This window comes from Callorhinus ursinus, unplaced genomic scaffold, assembly GCF_003265705.2.
Source record: "Callorhinus ursinus isolate GAN/ISIS: 27379988/994484 unplaced genomic scaffold, GSC_fseal_2.0 scaffold19, whole genome shotgun sequence".
Taxonomy (NCBI): Eukaryota; Metazoa; Chordata; class Mammalia; order Carnivora; family Otariidae; genus Callorhinus; species Callorhinus ursinus.
In genome coordinates this window covers 27,302,192-27,315,957 of record NW_027397081.1, presented here as the reverse complement: position 1 = coordinate 27,315,957, position 13,766 = coordinate 27,302,192, and the positions used below count along the sequence as shown (strand labels likewise).

General features: G+C 40.7%; 1 protein-coding gene across 7 annotated transcripts in view; it reads right to left on the bottom strand.

Annotated features, from left to right (window-relative positions):
* Positions 1-13,766, bottom strand: part of NTM (neurotrimin) — a 962,773-nt gene that overhangs the window by 563,132 nt on the left and 385,875 nt on the right. Inside the window, exon 1 of one of the 7 annotated variants that reach the window (XM_073903997.1) lies at positions 1,304-1,310. The exons of the other annotated variants lie outside the window; for them this stretch is intronic. The gene's annotated coding sequence lies outside the window, so the exon portion shown is untranslated. Of the gene's footprint in view, positions 1-1,303; positions 1,311-13,766 lie in introns of those variants that run through there. 7 annotated transcript variants of the gene reach the window in all.

Genomic DNA, 13,766 nt, shown 5'->3' with positions numbered 1-13,766 from the left:
TGAGAAATAGATTTGGAAATGGCATAGGAAGGTAGAGAATGGAAAGAAAAAGTGTCCTGGAGAATATGGAAGATACCTAGCAATGTGTCCACTTCAGCCCCCACATTTCACCCCAGACTTCTTAATAAAGCCTGCACTATTTTACACCACTACCAACAGAATTATCCAATTTCTTCTGATATTCTGAGAATCAAGGAGAAACAGCATGACTCTTAGAAATGCAGGGAGCAGGGTCCATATTCTCTCCCAGTCCAAGTTTTAAGACACTTCCACAGGGCAGAAGTGGGGCTGGAGGGAAGATGGCAGTGCCCAAGCTTAGAATGAGGAAGAGCACCTCTCGGTACAAGTGTGTGTGCAGATGGTGCTGGAGAAGGCTGCATCTGGGATAATCACCTTCATAGAAAAACTCCACTGGACACCTGAAGAGCTCAGGTTGCCTACCACATGAGTCCCACAGAATAAGAAAGCCCGCTTCTTGAAAATACTGATATTTCTGACTGAATTACAAGGAAATTATTAAAGAGTATGGGCTTGGGTCCAAAGGAGGCCTAAATACTTCAGGTTAAACTGCTACTATGGTTAATTGGGTGATGGAGATGACAAAAGGCCCAGAACATGTCCCAGTCAGTGCTGATGCATATGCCTGGGAAGACCATAGTCTTAGCCTAGATAGATTCTGGGGTAAACATGACCGAAGCCTTGGCATCTTGGTATCTTCATTTCTAAGCTGTGATCTATGTAATGGCTGCTGCTCAAAGCTTGAACACTGAGTCTTTCACGTCCAGCAATATGCTTACAGAATCACATAAAGGCCAAACTACATTTTCCTGTGATCATAAACAAGGGTAACATAATTGATAAAAGTCTTACAGTGAGATGCATCCAGAATTTTGAGAATTCTGAAGATGCCTTTTCTCAAAAAACTACATTTTTTATGACCAGCCTTGTTCTATAAGCTTTACAACTGGAGGTGGTAGATTTTTCCAGTTTATTCAGAGTGGTGGATCCTCTGTTTTGCTTGGAACAAGCTTTAGAGGACCTCTTCATGTGAGTCACCAGAGCTTCAAGAAATGTGAAAGGAAGCATCATTCCCAATGTAAGCATCCACAAAAAACAGAGTCCAGGACACAGAACAACAGCACCAAGAACAACTGCACCACCCACAAAAAAGCTATGGACTTTGAGTATAGGGACAGCCACAGATGGTGTCTCTTCAAAGACCGTTCTTTCTGACCTAATCCTGACTCATGAAACATTGGCTGAGGAACATGAGGGAGCAGGCAGTGATACTCATCATACTGACCGTGAGGTTGCAGAGCATAGTTGTGAAGGGCCAGTGTTCCCAATCGTCCCAGGGATCAATGGCAAAGCACTGGAAAAGAAACAATGAACAGGAGACTTCAGGAAGCTCCAATTCAGTTTCATGAAGCTCAGAATTTTGAGATTTCTGCATGTGGAAGCTATTATTTCCACCCACAGGCTATTGACTGAATTTAGCAGACCTCTTTTTCTTCTCTGAATTTAGCAGACCTCTCTTTCCTCTCTCCCTTACAAGGGAAATCTCATGACCAATAAAGCCAGGGCTCAGAAATGGCCACAGCCCTGGAGCCTACAAAGTAAACACCTAATTCTGATGAGACTTGCCTAAGAACTCATGCAGAGAAAGCTGAACTCACTGTCCTTGGAAGCCCGGGATGGTGTTTTATCATTTGGAACTCAGTGCTTCTGCTGCTGATGGAAGAGTCCCTGCTATATTGACCACATCACATCTCCAAAGATGGGCTAGGCCTACAGATCCATCCCCTTCTCTTCCCTTCAACCTTAATGCCCTGAGTTCTCCACCTCCAGTAGAAAAGGAGGAGGGAAACAGAAGTCTGAGCCTGCTCGGCACTGTCCATATGGTCTCCCCTCTCAGGGGGAAGGGCCAGTCAGGTAACTAGTTAGCTGGGTAAATGATTTAATTAAAAACAGATGAATAGAGGAGTAGGAGACCTAGATTTTGTCTGGTCCCATGAATTCAGCTAGATAGTTATCGAACCATTCAGAACACCTACGAACTCAACAGGAGATCAAAGAAAAGAATAGCAGCAACTCCGAACAGAAAAGCGACCACTTTCTGGAAGGTAGGATATGTGGAGAAGTGAATCCGAGGCAATATTCGGGAAGATAGACCATAGGGGGAGGGAGCCTCCTCAGCTGGCTACCCGCAAGTGATAGAGCAGCAGAGCACAAAATCAGAACTTTTAGAAGTTGGCTCCGTTGAGGGACATATCACTCAGGCAGCTAAGCAGGGGGTAAAACACTCGCTGAGACAGTGTGGTCTCAGGACCCTCTGGGTCGCCGAAAGACCGGGAGTGCCTGAGTGCAGCAGAGCTCCCAGGTACTGGAGCCGGAAACCGGCTGCAAAGACAGAGCCGAGGAGTGGGCTCTCAGCTCGGGGTTGCCATAAACCATGATCCACGGCACAGTTGGGTCACTACTCTTCCAGCAGGGACCAAACAAGTGGCAGATACGGGCAGACTCCCCTTCTCCCCCAGGAAGAGTGGCGTGGTAGCGCACTGCAGGACTCTGCTGGGTTTGGAGACTCCACAGGGGGTTGTGTGCCAGAGATAGAAACACTCGGTCACAGGCTGGGTGAGCACAGAGTGTGGTCGGAGACCGGGGAGACGGGAGTGATTGACTGCTTTTCTCTGGGGGCGCACTGAGGAGTGGGAACCTGAGCTCCTGGCTCCTCTGGGGTGGAAAGTGGGAGGCCGCCATTTTCACTCTCGTCCTCCAAAGCTGTACAGAAAGCTTGCAGGGAACAAAGGCTCCCGAGAGCAAACCGGGGCAGATTGCTTAGCCCGCCCGGCAAGGGCTTTGCATTCCGCCCAGGGCAAAGATGTTTGAGAATCACTGCAACAGGCCCACCCCCAGAAGATCAGCAAGAACCACCAGCCAAGACCAAGTTTACGGATCAATGAGAACTGCCGAACTCCAGCACTAGGGGAATACAGCACATAGAATTCATGGCTTTTTCCCTCATGATTCTTTAGTCTTCCAAAGTTAATTTTTTTTAAAGATTTTATTTATTTATTTGACAGAGACACAGCGAGAGAGGCAACACAAGCAGGGGGAGTGGGAGAGGGGAAGCAGGCTTCCCACTGAGCAGGGAGCCTGATATGGGGCTCGATCCCAGGACCCTGGTATCATGACCCGAGCTGAAGGCAGCCGCTTTAATGACTGAGCCACCCAGGCACCCCTCAAATTTAATTTTTAAAATTCTCTTTATTTTTCTCTTTTTCTATTTTTTAGTTGAATTTTTCTTCTTTCCTTTTTTAACCAACATCTTATCAATTCCTTTTTTAAAATCTTTTAAATTTTTCATTTTTACAGTCATATTCTCTCTTCATTGTATTTAACCTTATTTTTTGTTTATATATAAGTTTTTCTTTCTTTAAAATTTTGGGATACAGTTTCTTACTAACAGACCAAAATATACCCTAAATCTAGTGTATGATGTTGTCCTAGTCTCCCACCTGATCACATTCTCTCTTTATTTTATTTTTATTTTTTTCATTCTTTTTTTAAACAACTTCTTATCTTATCAGTTCCTTTTTTTAAAATCCTTTTTAATTTTCATCTTTACAGTCATATTCCATCTCTTCATCATATTTACCCTTATTTTTGTATACATATGTTTTTCTTTCTTTAAAATTTTGAGAGGCAATTTCTTCTAACAGACCAAAATACACCCAAGGTCTAGTGTGTGGCTCTGTTATATTCACCAGCCTGATCATATTGTTTTTTTTTTTTCCCTTTCTTTTCCCCCCAGTTTTGGGTCTCTTCAGATTTGTTTAGTGTATATTTTTTGCAGTCATTGTTACCATTATACCATTTTTTTTTAGCATTTTGTTCTCTCATTCACCTATTCTCTTCTGGACAAAATGACAAGATGGAAAAACTCACCTCAAAAAAAAAAAAAAAAAAGAACAAGAGGCAGTACTGACTGCCAGGGACCTAATCAATATGGACATTAGTAAGACATTGGAACTAGAGTTCAGAATGATGATTATAAAGATACTAGCTGGGCTTGAAAAAAGTATAGAAGATACTAGAGAATCCCTTTCTGGAGAAATAAAAGAACTAAAATCTAACCAAGTCGAAATCAAAAAAGCTATTAATGAGGTGCAATCAAAATGGAGGCTCTAACTGCTAGGATGAGAATTAGTGATATAGAAGACCAAATGATGGAGAATAAAAAAGCTGAGAAAAAGAGAGATAAACAACTACTGGATCATGAGAGGAGAATTCGAGAGATATGTGATACCATAAAGTGAAACAATATTAGAATAATTGGGATCCCAGAAGAAGAAGAGGGGCAGAAGGTATATTGGGGCAAATTATAGCAGAGAACTTCCCTAATTTGGGGATGGAAACAGGCATCAAAATCCAGGAAGCACAGAGAACCCCACTCAAAATCAATAAAAATAGGTCAACACCCCAATATCTAATAGTAAAACTCACAAGTCTCAGGGACAAAGAGAAAATCCTGAAATAGCTTGGGACAAGAGGTCTGTAACCTACAACAGTAGAAACATTAGATTGGCAGCAGACCTATCCACAGAGACCTGGCAGGCCAGAAAGGACTGACATGATATATTCAGAGCACTGAATGAGAAAAATATGCAGCCAAGAATACTATATCCAGCTAGGCTGTCACTGAAAATAGAAGGAGAGATAAAAAGATTCCAGGACAAACAAAAACTAAAAGAATTTGCAAACACCAAACCAGCCCTACAAGAAATATTGACAGGGGTCCTCTAAGCAAAGAAAGAGCCTAAAAGTAACATAGACCAGAAAGGAACAGAGACAATATACAGTAACAGTCACCTTACAGGCAATACAATGGCACTAAATTCATATCTTTCAATAGTTACCCTGAAAGTAAATGGGCTAAATGCCCCAATCAAAAGACACAGGGTATCAGATTGGATAAAAAAACAAGACCCATCAATATGCTGTCTGCAAGAGACACATTTTAGATGCAAAGACACCTCCAGATTCAAAGTGAGGGGGTGGAAAACCATTTACCATGCTAATGGACATCAAAAGAAAGCTGGGGTGGCAATCCTTATATCAGACAAATTAGATTTTAAAACAAAGACTGTAATAAGAGATGAGGAAGGACACTACATCATATTTAAAGGGTCTATCCAACAAGAAGATCTAACAATTTTAAATATCTTTGTCCCTAACATGGGAGCAGCCAGGTATATAAGCCAGTTAATAACAAAATCAAAAACACATTGACAACAATACAATAATAGTAGGGGACTTTAACACCCCCCTCACTCAAATGGACAGATCATCTAAGCAAAAGATCAACAAGGAAATAAAGGCTTTAAATGACACTCCGGACCAGATGGACTTCACAGATATATTCAGAATATCCCATCCCAAAGGAACAGAATACACATTCTTCTATAGTGCCCATGGAACATTCTCCAGAATAGATCACATCCTGGATCACAAATCAGGTCTCAACCGGTACCAAAAGACTGGGATCATTCCTTGTATATTTTTGGACCACAATGCTTTGAAACTAGAACTCCATCACAAGAGGAAAGGTGGAAAGAATTTAAATACATGTAAGCTAAAGAGCATCTTACTAAAGAATGAATGGGTCAACCAGGACATTAAAGAAGAATTTTAAAAATTCATGGAAACAAATGAAAATGAAAACACAACCTTTCAAAATCTTTGGGATGCAGGCAAGGTGGTCCTAAGAGGAAGTATATAGCAATACAAGCCTTTCTCAAGAACCAAGAAAGGTCTCAAATACACAACCTAACCCTACACTTAAAGGAGCTGGAGAAAGAACAGGAAATAAAGCTTAAACCCAGCAGGAGAAGAGAAATAATAAAGATCAGAGCAGAAATCAATGAAATAGAAACCAAAAGAACAGTAGAACAGATCAACGAAACTAGGAGCTGGTTTTTTGAAAGAATTAGTAAGATTGATAAACCAGACTTTTCAAAAAGAAAAGAGAAAGGACCCAAATAAATAAAATCATGAATGAAAGAGGAGAGATCACAACCAACATCAAAGAAATACAATGAATTATAAGAACATATTATGAGCAACTATATGCCAGCAAATTAGATAGTCTGGAAGAAATGGATGCATTCCTAGAGATGTATCAACTACCAAAACTGAACCAGGAAGTAATAGAAAACCTGAACTGACCCCTAACCACTAAGGAAATTGAAGCAGTAATCAGAAGTCTCCCAAAAAACAAGAGCCCAGGTGAGATGGCTTCCCAGGGGAATTCTACAAAACATTTAAAGAAGAATTAATACCTATTCTGATACTGTTCCAAAAAAATAGAAATGGAAGGAAAACTTCCAAACTCATTTTATGAGGTAAGCATTACCTTGATCCCAAAACCAGACAAAGACCCCATCGAAAAGGAGAACTACAGACCAATATTCCTGATGAGCATGGATGCAATAATTGTCACCAAAATACTAGCCAATAGGATCCACCAGTACATTAAAAGGATTAAAATCCCACCACGACCAAGTGGGATTTATTCCTGCGCTGCAAGGTTGGTTCAACATCCGCAAATCAATCATTAATAAAAGAAAGAACAAGAACCATATGATGCTCTCAATAGATGCAGAAAAAGCATTTGACAAAGTACAGCATCCTTTCTTGATCAAAACTCTTCACAATGTAGGGATAGAGGGTATACACCTCAATATCATGAGTCATCTATGAAAAATCCACAGTGAATATGATACTCAATGGGGAAAAACTGAGAGCTTTTCCCCTAAGTTCAGGAACACAGCAGGGATGTCCACTATCACAACTGCTATTCACCATAGTACTAGAAGTCCTAGCCCCAGAAGTCAGACAACAAAAAAAAATAAAAGGCATCCGAATCAGCAATGAAGAAGCGACACTCTCACTTTTTGCAGATGATATGATACTTTACGTTGAAAACCCAAAAGAGCCCACCCCAAAACTGCTAGAACTCATACGGGAATTCAGTCAAGTGGCAGGATATAAAATCAATGCACAGAAATCAGTTGCATTTCTATATACCAACAACAAGACAGAAGAAAGAGAAATTAAGGAGTTGATCCCATTTACAATTGCACCCAAAACCATAAGATGCCTAGGAATAAATCTAACCAAAGAGGCAAAGGATCTGTACTCAGAAAACTATAGAATATTCATGAAAGAAATTGAGGAAGACACAAAGAAATGGAAAAACGTTCCACGCTCATGGATTGGAAGAACAAATATTGTGAAGATGTCTATGCTACCTAGAGCATTCTACACATTTAGTGCAATCCCTATCAAAATACCATCCACTTTTTTCAAAGAAATAGAACAAATAATCCTAAAATTTGTATGGAACCAGAAAAGACCCCGAATAGCCAGAGAAATGTTGAAAAAGAAAAACAAAGCCAGTGGCATCACAATCCCGGACTTCAAGCTCTATTACAAAGCTGTCATCATCAAGACAGTATGGTACTGGCACAAAAATAGACACATAGATTAATGGAACAGAATAGAGAGCCCAGAAATGGACCCTCAACTCTATGGTCAACTAATCTTCGACAAAGCAGGAAAGAATGTCCAATGGAAAAAGGACAGTCGCTTCAACAAATGGTGTTGGGAAAATTGGACAGCCACGTGCAGAAGAATGAAACTGGACCATTTCCTTACACCACACACAAAAATAGACTCAAAATGGTTAAAATACCTCAATGTGAGACAGGAGTCCATCAAAATCCTAAAGGAGAACACAGACAACAACCTCTTTGACCTCAGCCACAGCAACTTCTTCCTAGAAACATCGCCAAAAGCAAGGGAAGCAAGGGCAAAAATGAACTATTGGGATTTCATCAAGATAAAAAGCTTCTGCATAGCAAAGGAAACAGTCAACAAAACCAAAAGACAACTGACAGAATGGGAGAAGATATTTGTAAATGACATATCAGATAAAGGACTAGTATCCAAAATCTGTAAAGAACTTCTCAAACTCAACACCCAAAGAACAAATAATCCAATCAAGCAATGGACAGAAGACATGAACAGACATTTCTGCAAAGAAGACATCCAAATGGCCAACAGACACATGAAAAAGTGTTCAACATCACTCAACATCAGGGAAATCCAAATCAAAACCTCAATGAGATACCACCTCACACCAGTCAGAATGGCTAAAATTAACAAGTCAGGAAATGACAGATGTTGGTGAGGATGCGGAGAAAGGGGAACCCTCCTACACTGTTGGTAGGGGGAATGCAAACTGGTGCAGCCACTCTGGAAAACAGTACAGGGGTTCCTCAAAAAGTTGAAAATAGAGTTACCTTACGACCCAGCAATTGCACTACTAGATATTTACCCCACAGATACAAATGTAGTGATCCGAAGGGGCACCTGCACCCCGATCTTTATAGCAACAATGTCCACAATAGCCAAACTATGGAAAGAGCCTACAAGCCTATCAACAGATGAATGGATAAGGAAGATGTGGTATATATATATTCAATGGAATATTATGCAGCCATCAAAAACTGAAATTTTGTCATTGGCAATGACATGGATGGAACTAGAGGGTATTATGCTAAGCGAGATAAGTCAGTTAGGGAAAGACAATTATGATATGATCTCACTGATATGAGGAATTTGCAAAACAAGACAGAGGATCATAGGGGAAGGGAGGGAAAAATGAAACAAGACAAAACCAGAGAGGGAGACAAAGACTCTCATAAAAGACTCTCAATCTCTGGGGTGCCTGGGTGGCTCAGTTGGTTAAGCAACTGCCTTTAGCTCAGGTCATGATCCTGGAGTCCTGGGATCGAGTCCCACATCAGGCTCCCTGTTCAGCGGGGAGTCTGCTTCTCCCTCTGACCCTACCCCCTCTCATGCTCTCTCTATCTCATTCTCTCTTTCGAATAAATAAATAAAATCTTAAAAAAAAAAAAGGACTCTTAATCTCAAAACAAACTGAGGGTTGCTGGAGTGGAGGGGGTGGGAGGGATGGGGTGGCTGGGTGATGGACATTGAGGAGGGTAAGTACTATGGTGAGCGCTGTGAATTGTGTAAGACTGACGAATCACAGACCTGTACCCCTGAAACAAATAATGCATTATATGTGAATTTAAAAAATTAAAAAAAAAACAGATAAAATAAGCAAAATAGCAACATGGACTATTTGGACCTTGTCTCATCTTCTTACTTCTGTGAGGAAACATGAGTGGAATCACATTTTTGCAACACCCTACGCATTGGCTCTTCCCCCAAGGAGAGGAGAGATCTATGTAACTAGTTAGCCTGGGTAACTTCCTGAGCAAATGTACTCTGGTGAGACTGGTAGCCCAGGATGCATTATCCGCCTCCACCATGCCGGGAATAGCCCCTTGGTTAGTGAGAGGCCAAGGCTGGATTGCTAGTCTACTTGGATTGGATGGACATCTGACTTCTTGGCATGTTTCTCAATGGGTTCAGAATATACAAGGCAGAGATGTGATTGATGCTCCTATCCCCCAGCCTTCCCTCATGAACAGGTAGCAAGAACGCAGCATTTGTAACCCATGGCCTTTATTCTAGTCACTGGCTGTCACCTTGAGCATTGTTACTTCTCACCAATGCTCTGAACCTCTGTTGCCTCATTTGTAAAAAAGAGCCAGTAAAATTTGCTCCACAGGCAGGGTTATAGAGCCCCTACAGGAAAGCATTATCCAAATGCCTATAATTAATGAACTCAACATAGTTTGATCTCTCAGAAAAAAAAAAAAAAGGAAACAGTAAATGCCTTAGAGATACCAGAAGCTAATTACTGATGAACATTTATTTTTCTTCTTTGTTCTTTAATTTCCTCTTTTCTTGCCTCCTTCCTTGTCTTGTTTTTACATTGGAGTTTCTCTGCTAGCATTTTCACAGAGGCATAAAGTTTGAAGAGGGTTTGAGTGCTTTTCTTCCTAATTGAAAGAATAGGTTCAATAGAAGACTTTTCACCTTAGAAAACTAAAAATATCAAATCATTGGAGAATAAAATACGAACTGATGGGATGGAAAAAAAAAAGTATAGGGGATTCAGAGATGGGTGTGAACTGTTAAATCTGGGAAACTTTAGGAGAGGATTTCTGTGAGATCCGCAACAGAAAAGTTGCCATTAAATGTTTAATTATATGTTGCTCTCATAGGAACTGCCTAGAGAATGTGATATATGCCCAGTCTTTGTACTTGGCAACCTATACTAATGTTAAACAATTTTTTGAGATAGCAAGACTTTATCAAGACCCTCCACCTCCTCTGTGAAGATTTGCATTAATTTGATGAAATCAGTAGCACTTAAGTGAGCTATATTATTAAACATAACAAAAACTTCACACTTTCAAAAATAATACAAAAATATCTAAGTCATATTATTTATTTAGTCCACACTAACCTAGGGGTCTGGGTCCCATAGATTGGGAATCATGATTTACTCTCTACTGGTGCTATTAGGACCATAAACACTTTCCCTGCAACTACAAATAATAATAATAATAATAATAATAATAATAGTTCATATACTCAGGAATTACTAATCACTGTATTTGGATTGCCTTGTTTAATTCTTACAACAATCCTATGAAGTCAGATTGTTGAACTCCCTTTGGAGATGAAGGGACCAAAGTCCCCCAAAAGGTAAGTAATTTGCCCTTGAAAAGAGATTAGGAGCCCAGGCCAGTTGATTCTGGAGCTTGAACTGTTAACCCTTACATATTTCTTACTGCCTTGGCTGTAGTTCCCAGCACAAAAGAAATACATACAAGTGATTTCTACTTAATCACATTAGTTAATAATTAAAAAATAAAATAAAGGGGTGATGACTATTGAGGAAGATGAGGTTATGGTAATAAATCCACTGGGAAAAAGGAGAGGAATATCCCCATGATGGTGAGTTGAGAAAAAAAATGGGAATGAAGAAGGGGACAAGGAGGGCTGGATCTGAATATTTATGCTCCCTGCTATTCAGGTGGCAGTGGCTGAAATGTCATGTGTGGGAATGAAAAGCATCTGACTGAAAAGGAAAATAGTCAATGGAAAGGAGAAAGACCTCATTGCTATACATAAGTAACATATTTTTAAGATCACACACCTATATAAGCCAAGGAAGGAAAATGCTTCAATAAAATAATAATTGTAGGACAGGTGGAATAATGGAGTTTGACCTGTCTGATTTCTTTGTTGGTAAGTGTACTCTTAGCAGAATGGGAGCCTGCCGTGTGCCCCCTGGAAGTGTACCTGTTCTGAGTCCCAGAGTCCCCAGTCAAATGTCAGTTTGGAACAACAGCCCTGACTCTCCTCACATTTCTGGAACAAAGCAGGACTCTCCCCCTCCCCTTCTCAAGTGTGTCTGATTAAGCTGCCTTTTCCTTGACAAACTCGGCCCTTGGCTGACCACATTATTGTCCTACTATGCTCCCAGCTCCTGGCTCCCAAACATGCTCTCATCCACATCTAAACTTTTGAAAATTGGTGCTGTATCACATCTTGGATGTTAACTAATACTCCTCATGAGAAAATGCAATCTTCTTTCCTTCCCATTATATGTGAACTATTTGAACCCCAAAGGCATGTATGGCCACACAAAGACAGACAGTCATTCTTCCCATAAGCAAATGTTTATGGAGTTGCAGGTCCTGAACTATGTGCCACGGCGGGGGGAGGATGGGAAGTGGGGTTAGACTGTTAACATGCCAGACCCAGTGCCTGGCTTCACGAAGTTTACACCTTAATGAAGGACATGCTGCAAAACCCAAATGATCAGAAAAATAAAATAACTTCAGGGATAGTACCTACACAGTACATAACTGTACATGAAACATATAAGGTGCTTGTTAATGAATAAGAAGACGTGAGGCCCAGGTTAATTCAGGTAAGGCTTTGGGGGAAATGATATATAAGTGGAGATTTATGAAATGAGATGATAGAAAGCATTCCAGGCATAGGAAACTTGAGTGCAATTCCCTGAGAGAAAAGGAGGTGGAGCCTAGTGCATTCAGGGAAAGTCTAGGGCCAGGCAGATGATGGAGAATGGCAAGAGACAAGGTCAGATCATACAAATATTTAGATTTAGTCCCTGGCAAGAGGCTGAGAGTCATGGAAATCCACTGGAGGGTCTAAAAGTAGCAATAATGGCACTGATTTGCATTTTCAGATGATGAGATATACTGCTCTGTAGAGAATGGACCCGAGAGGTGGAAGAGGGAAAGGAGATAGTTGGTTCCCCAGAGGGAGGAGGTGCTCACAGGGCTGCTTCTTTCTGCAGCTGCCGATTATGCACCTGGAAGGAATGTAGAGTATAGCTGAAGAACACCTGCTGCGGAGATGATGCAATGGCCGTGCTCACTACCAATGAGCTGGGAGGACTTTGGCACATTTTTTAACCTCTCTGTCTTGATTTCCTCAACCCAGAGATAACAATCGCCCTTACCTTTTAAGGTGGCTGTGATGATTAATCAGATAATGCAGGAAAGGAAGGCAGTGTGCAGGGATGGCTGGTTCCGTATTACCTCTACAACTGTTTTGGTGACTTTGGGGGGCTCTGGGAGGGAGGGAGCTCCTGGTCATGAGTCGAGAAGGCAAGAACAAGGTGATTCATAATAAGCCGCTTGGAGGCGGGTTCTCCCTCTTAATCTCATTTGACTGATTGCTCCAAAACAATAGCTACCCATAGGCGTCAACCACAGACCTGGTCATTTGCACCCATTATTTTATTTCATTCACACACAGTCTTGCTGGGTAGATATTGTTATCCTCATTTTTGATATGAGGAAAGTGTGGTCCAAAGGAGCTAGCTAACTTGCTCAAGGTCACCTAGTTAGTGGCAGAGCCAGAATTCAAGGCAGATCTGTCTCTTTCTAAACTCCACGCTCTTTCCACCAAAACGGCTCATCCACAGCACACACCTGAATCCCAAACACATCTCAGGTTCTCAGGATTCTGCAGCATCTATGTCTCTCAGCACGGGGTAGACTGTCTATGGAAGGTCCCCAGATAGCACAGGGAAGAAAGAAATCAGCCTCCTCCAAGCCTTATAAAAAAGGACAGAGCAGACCCGTTCCATCTGGTATTCCATAAAGCACAGCCTTGCCAGGTAAAGTCTGGAAATGAGGTTGTACCCACTGCTGAGTACCAAATGTTATATAGCTAATTAACCACAGAGATTTGGGAAGGAACCCATTAAAGAAACCAAATACAGCATGAAGAAAAAAAGCAAATGGTAATGTTGCTGCTTATTATCGTTATTGCCATTAATATTAATATTAATACTATTATTTAGTTTTATTATTACTCTGATATATCATTATTATTGCTGTCTCCCAGCATCTTCTGCATAAATCTATCACCAAATGTTTTAGAGGTTTAATATCATTATAGTTATGTAATTAAACAAATAGAAATAATAGTTGCAGAATTGCAGAGTTATATAATTATTGCTCCACAATGGAAACGATAAATAAAACTTACTTGCTTCCATAGCAGTTACATTAACAACAATAGAAACACTGAAGGCTGAGGCTGAAGAATTATGTAATGCTGACATAATTAAATAATAAATTATCCTAGAACTACGGGGACATGCGCTATATAAAGCAGCTTACGGAATGGAAGAGAAAAGAAAACCATGAACAATTAAAAAAGAAGAAGAAGAAGAAGAAGAAGAAGAAGAAGAAGAAGAAGAAGAAGAAGAAGAAGAAGAAGAAGAAGAAGAA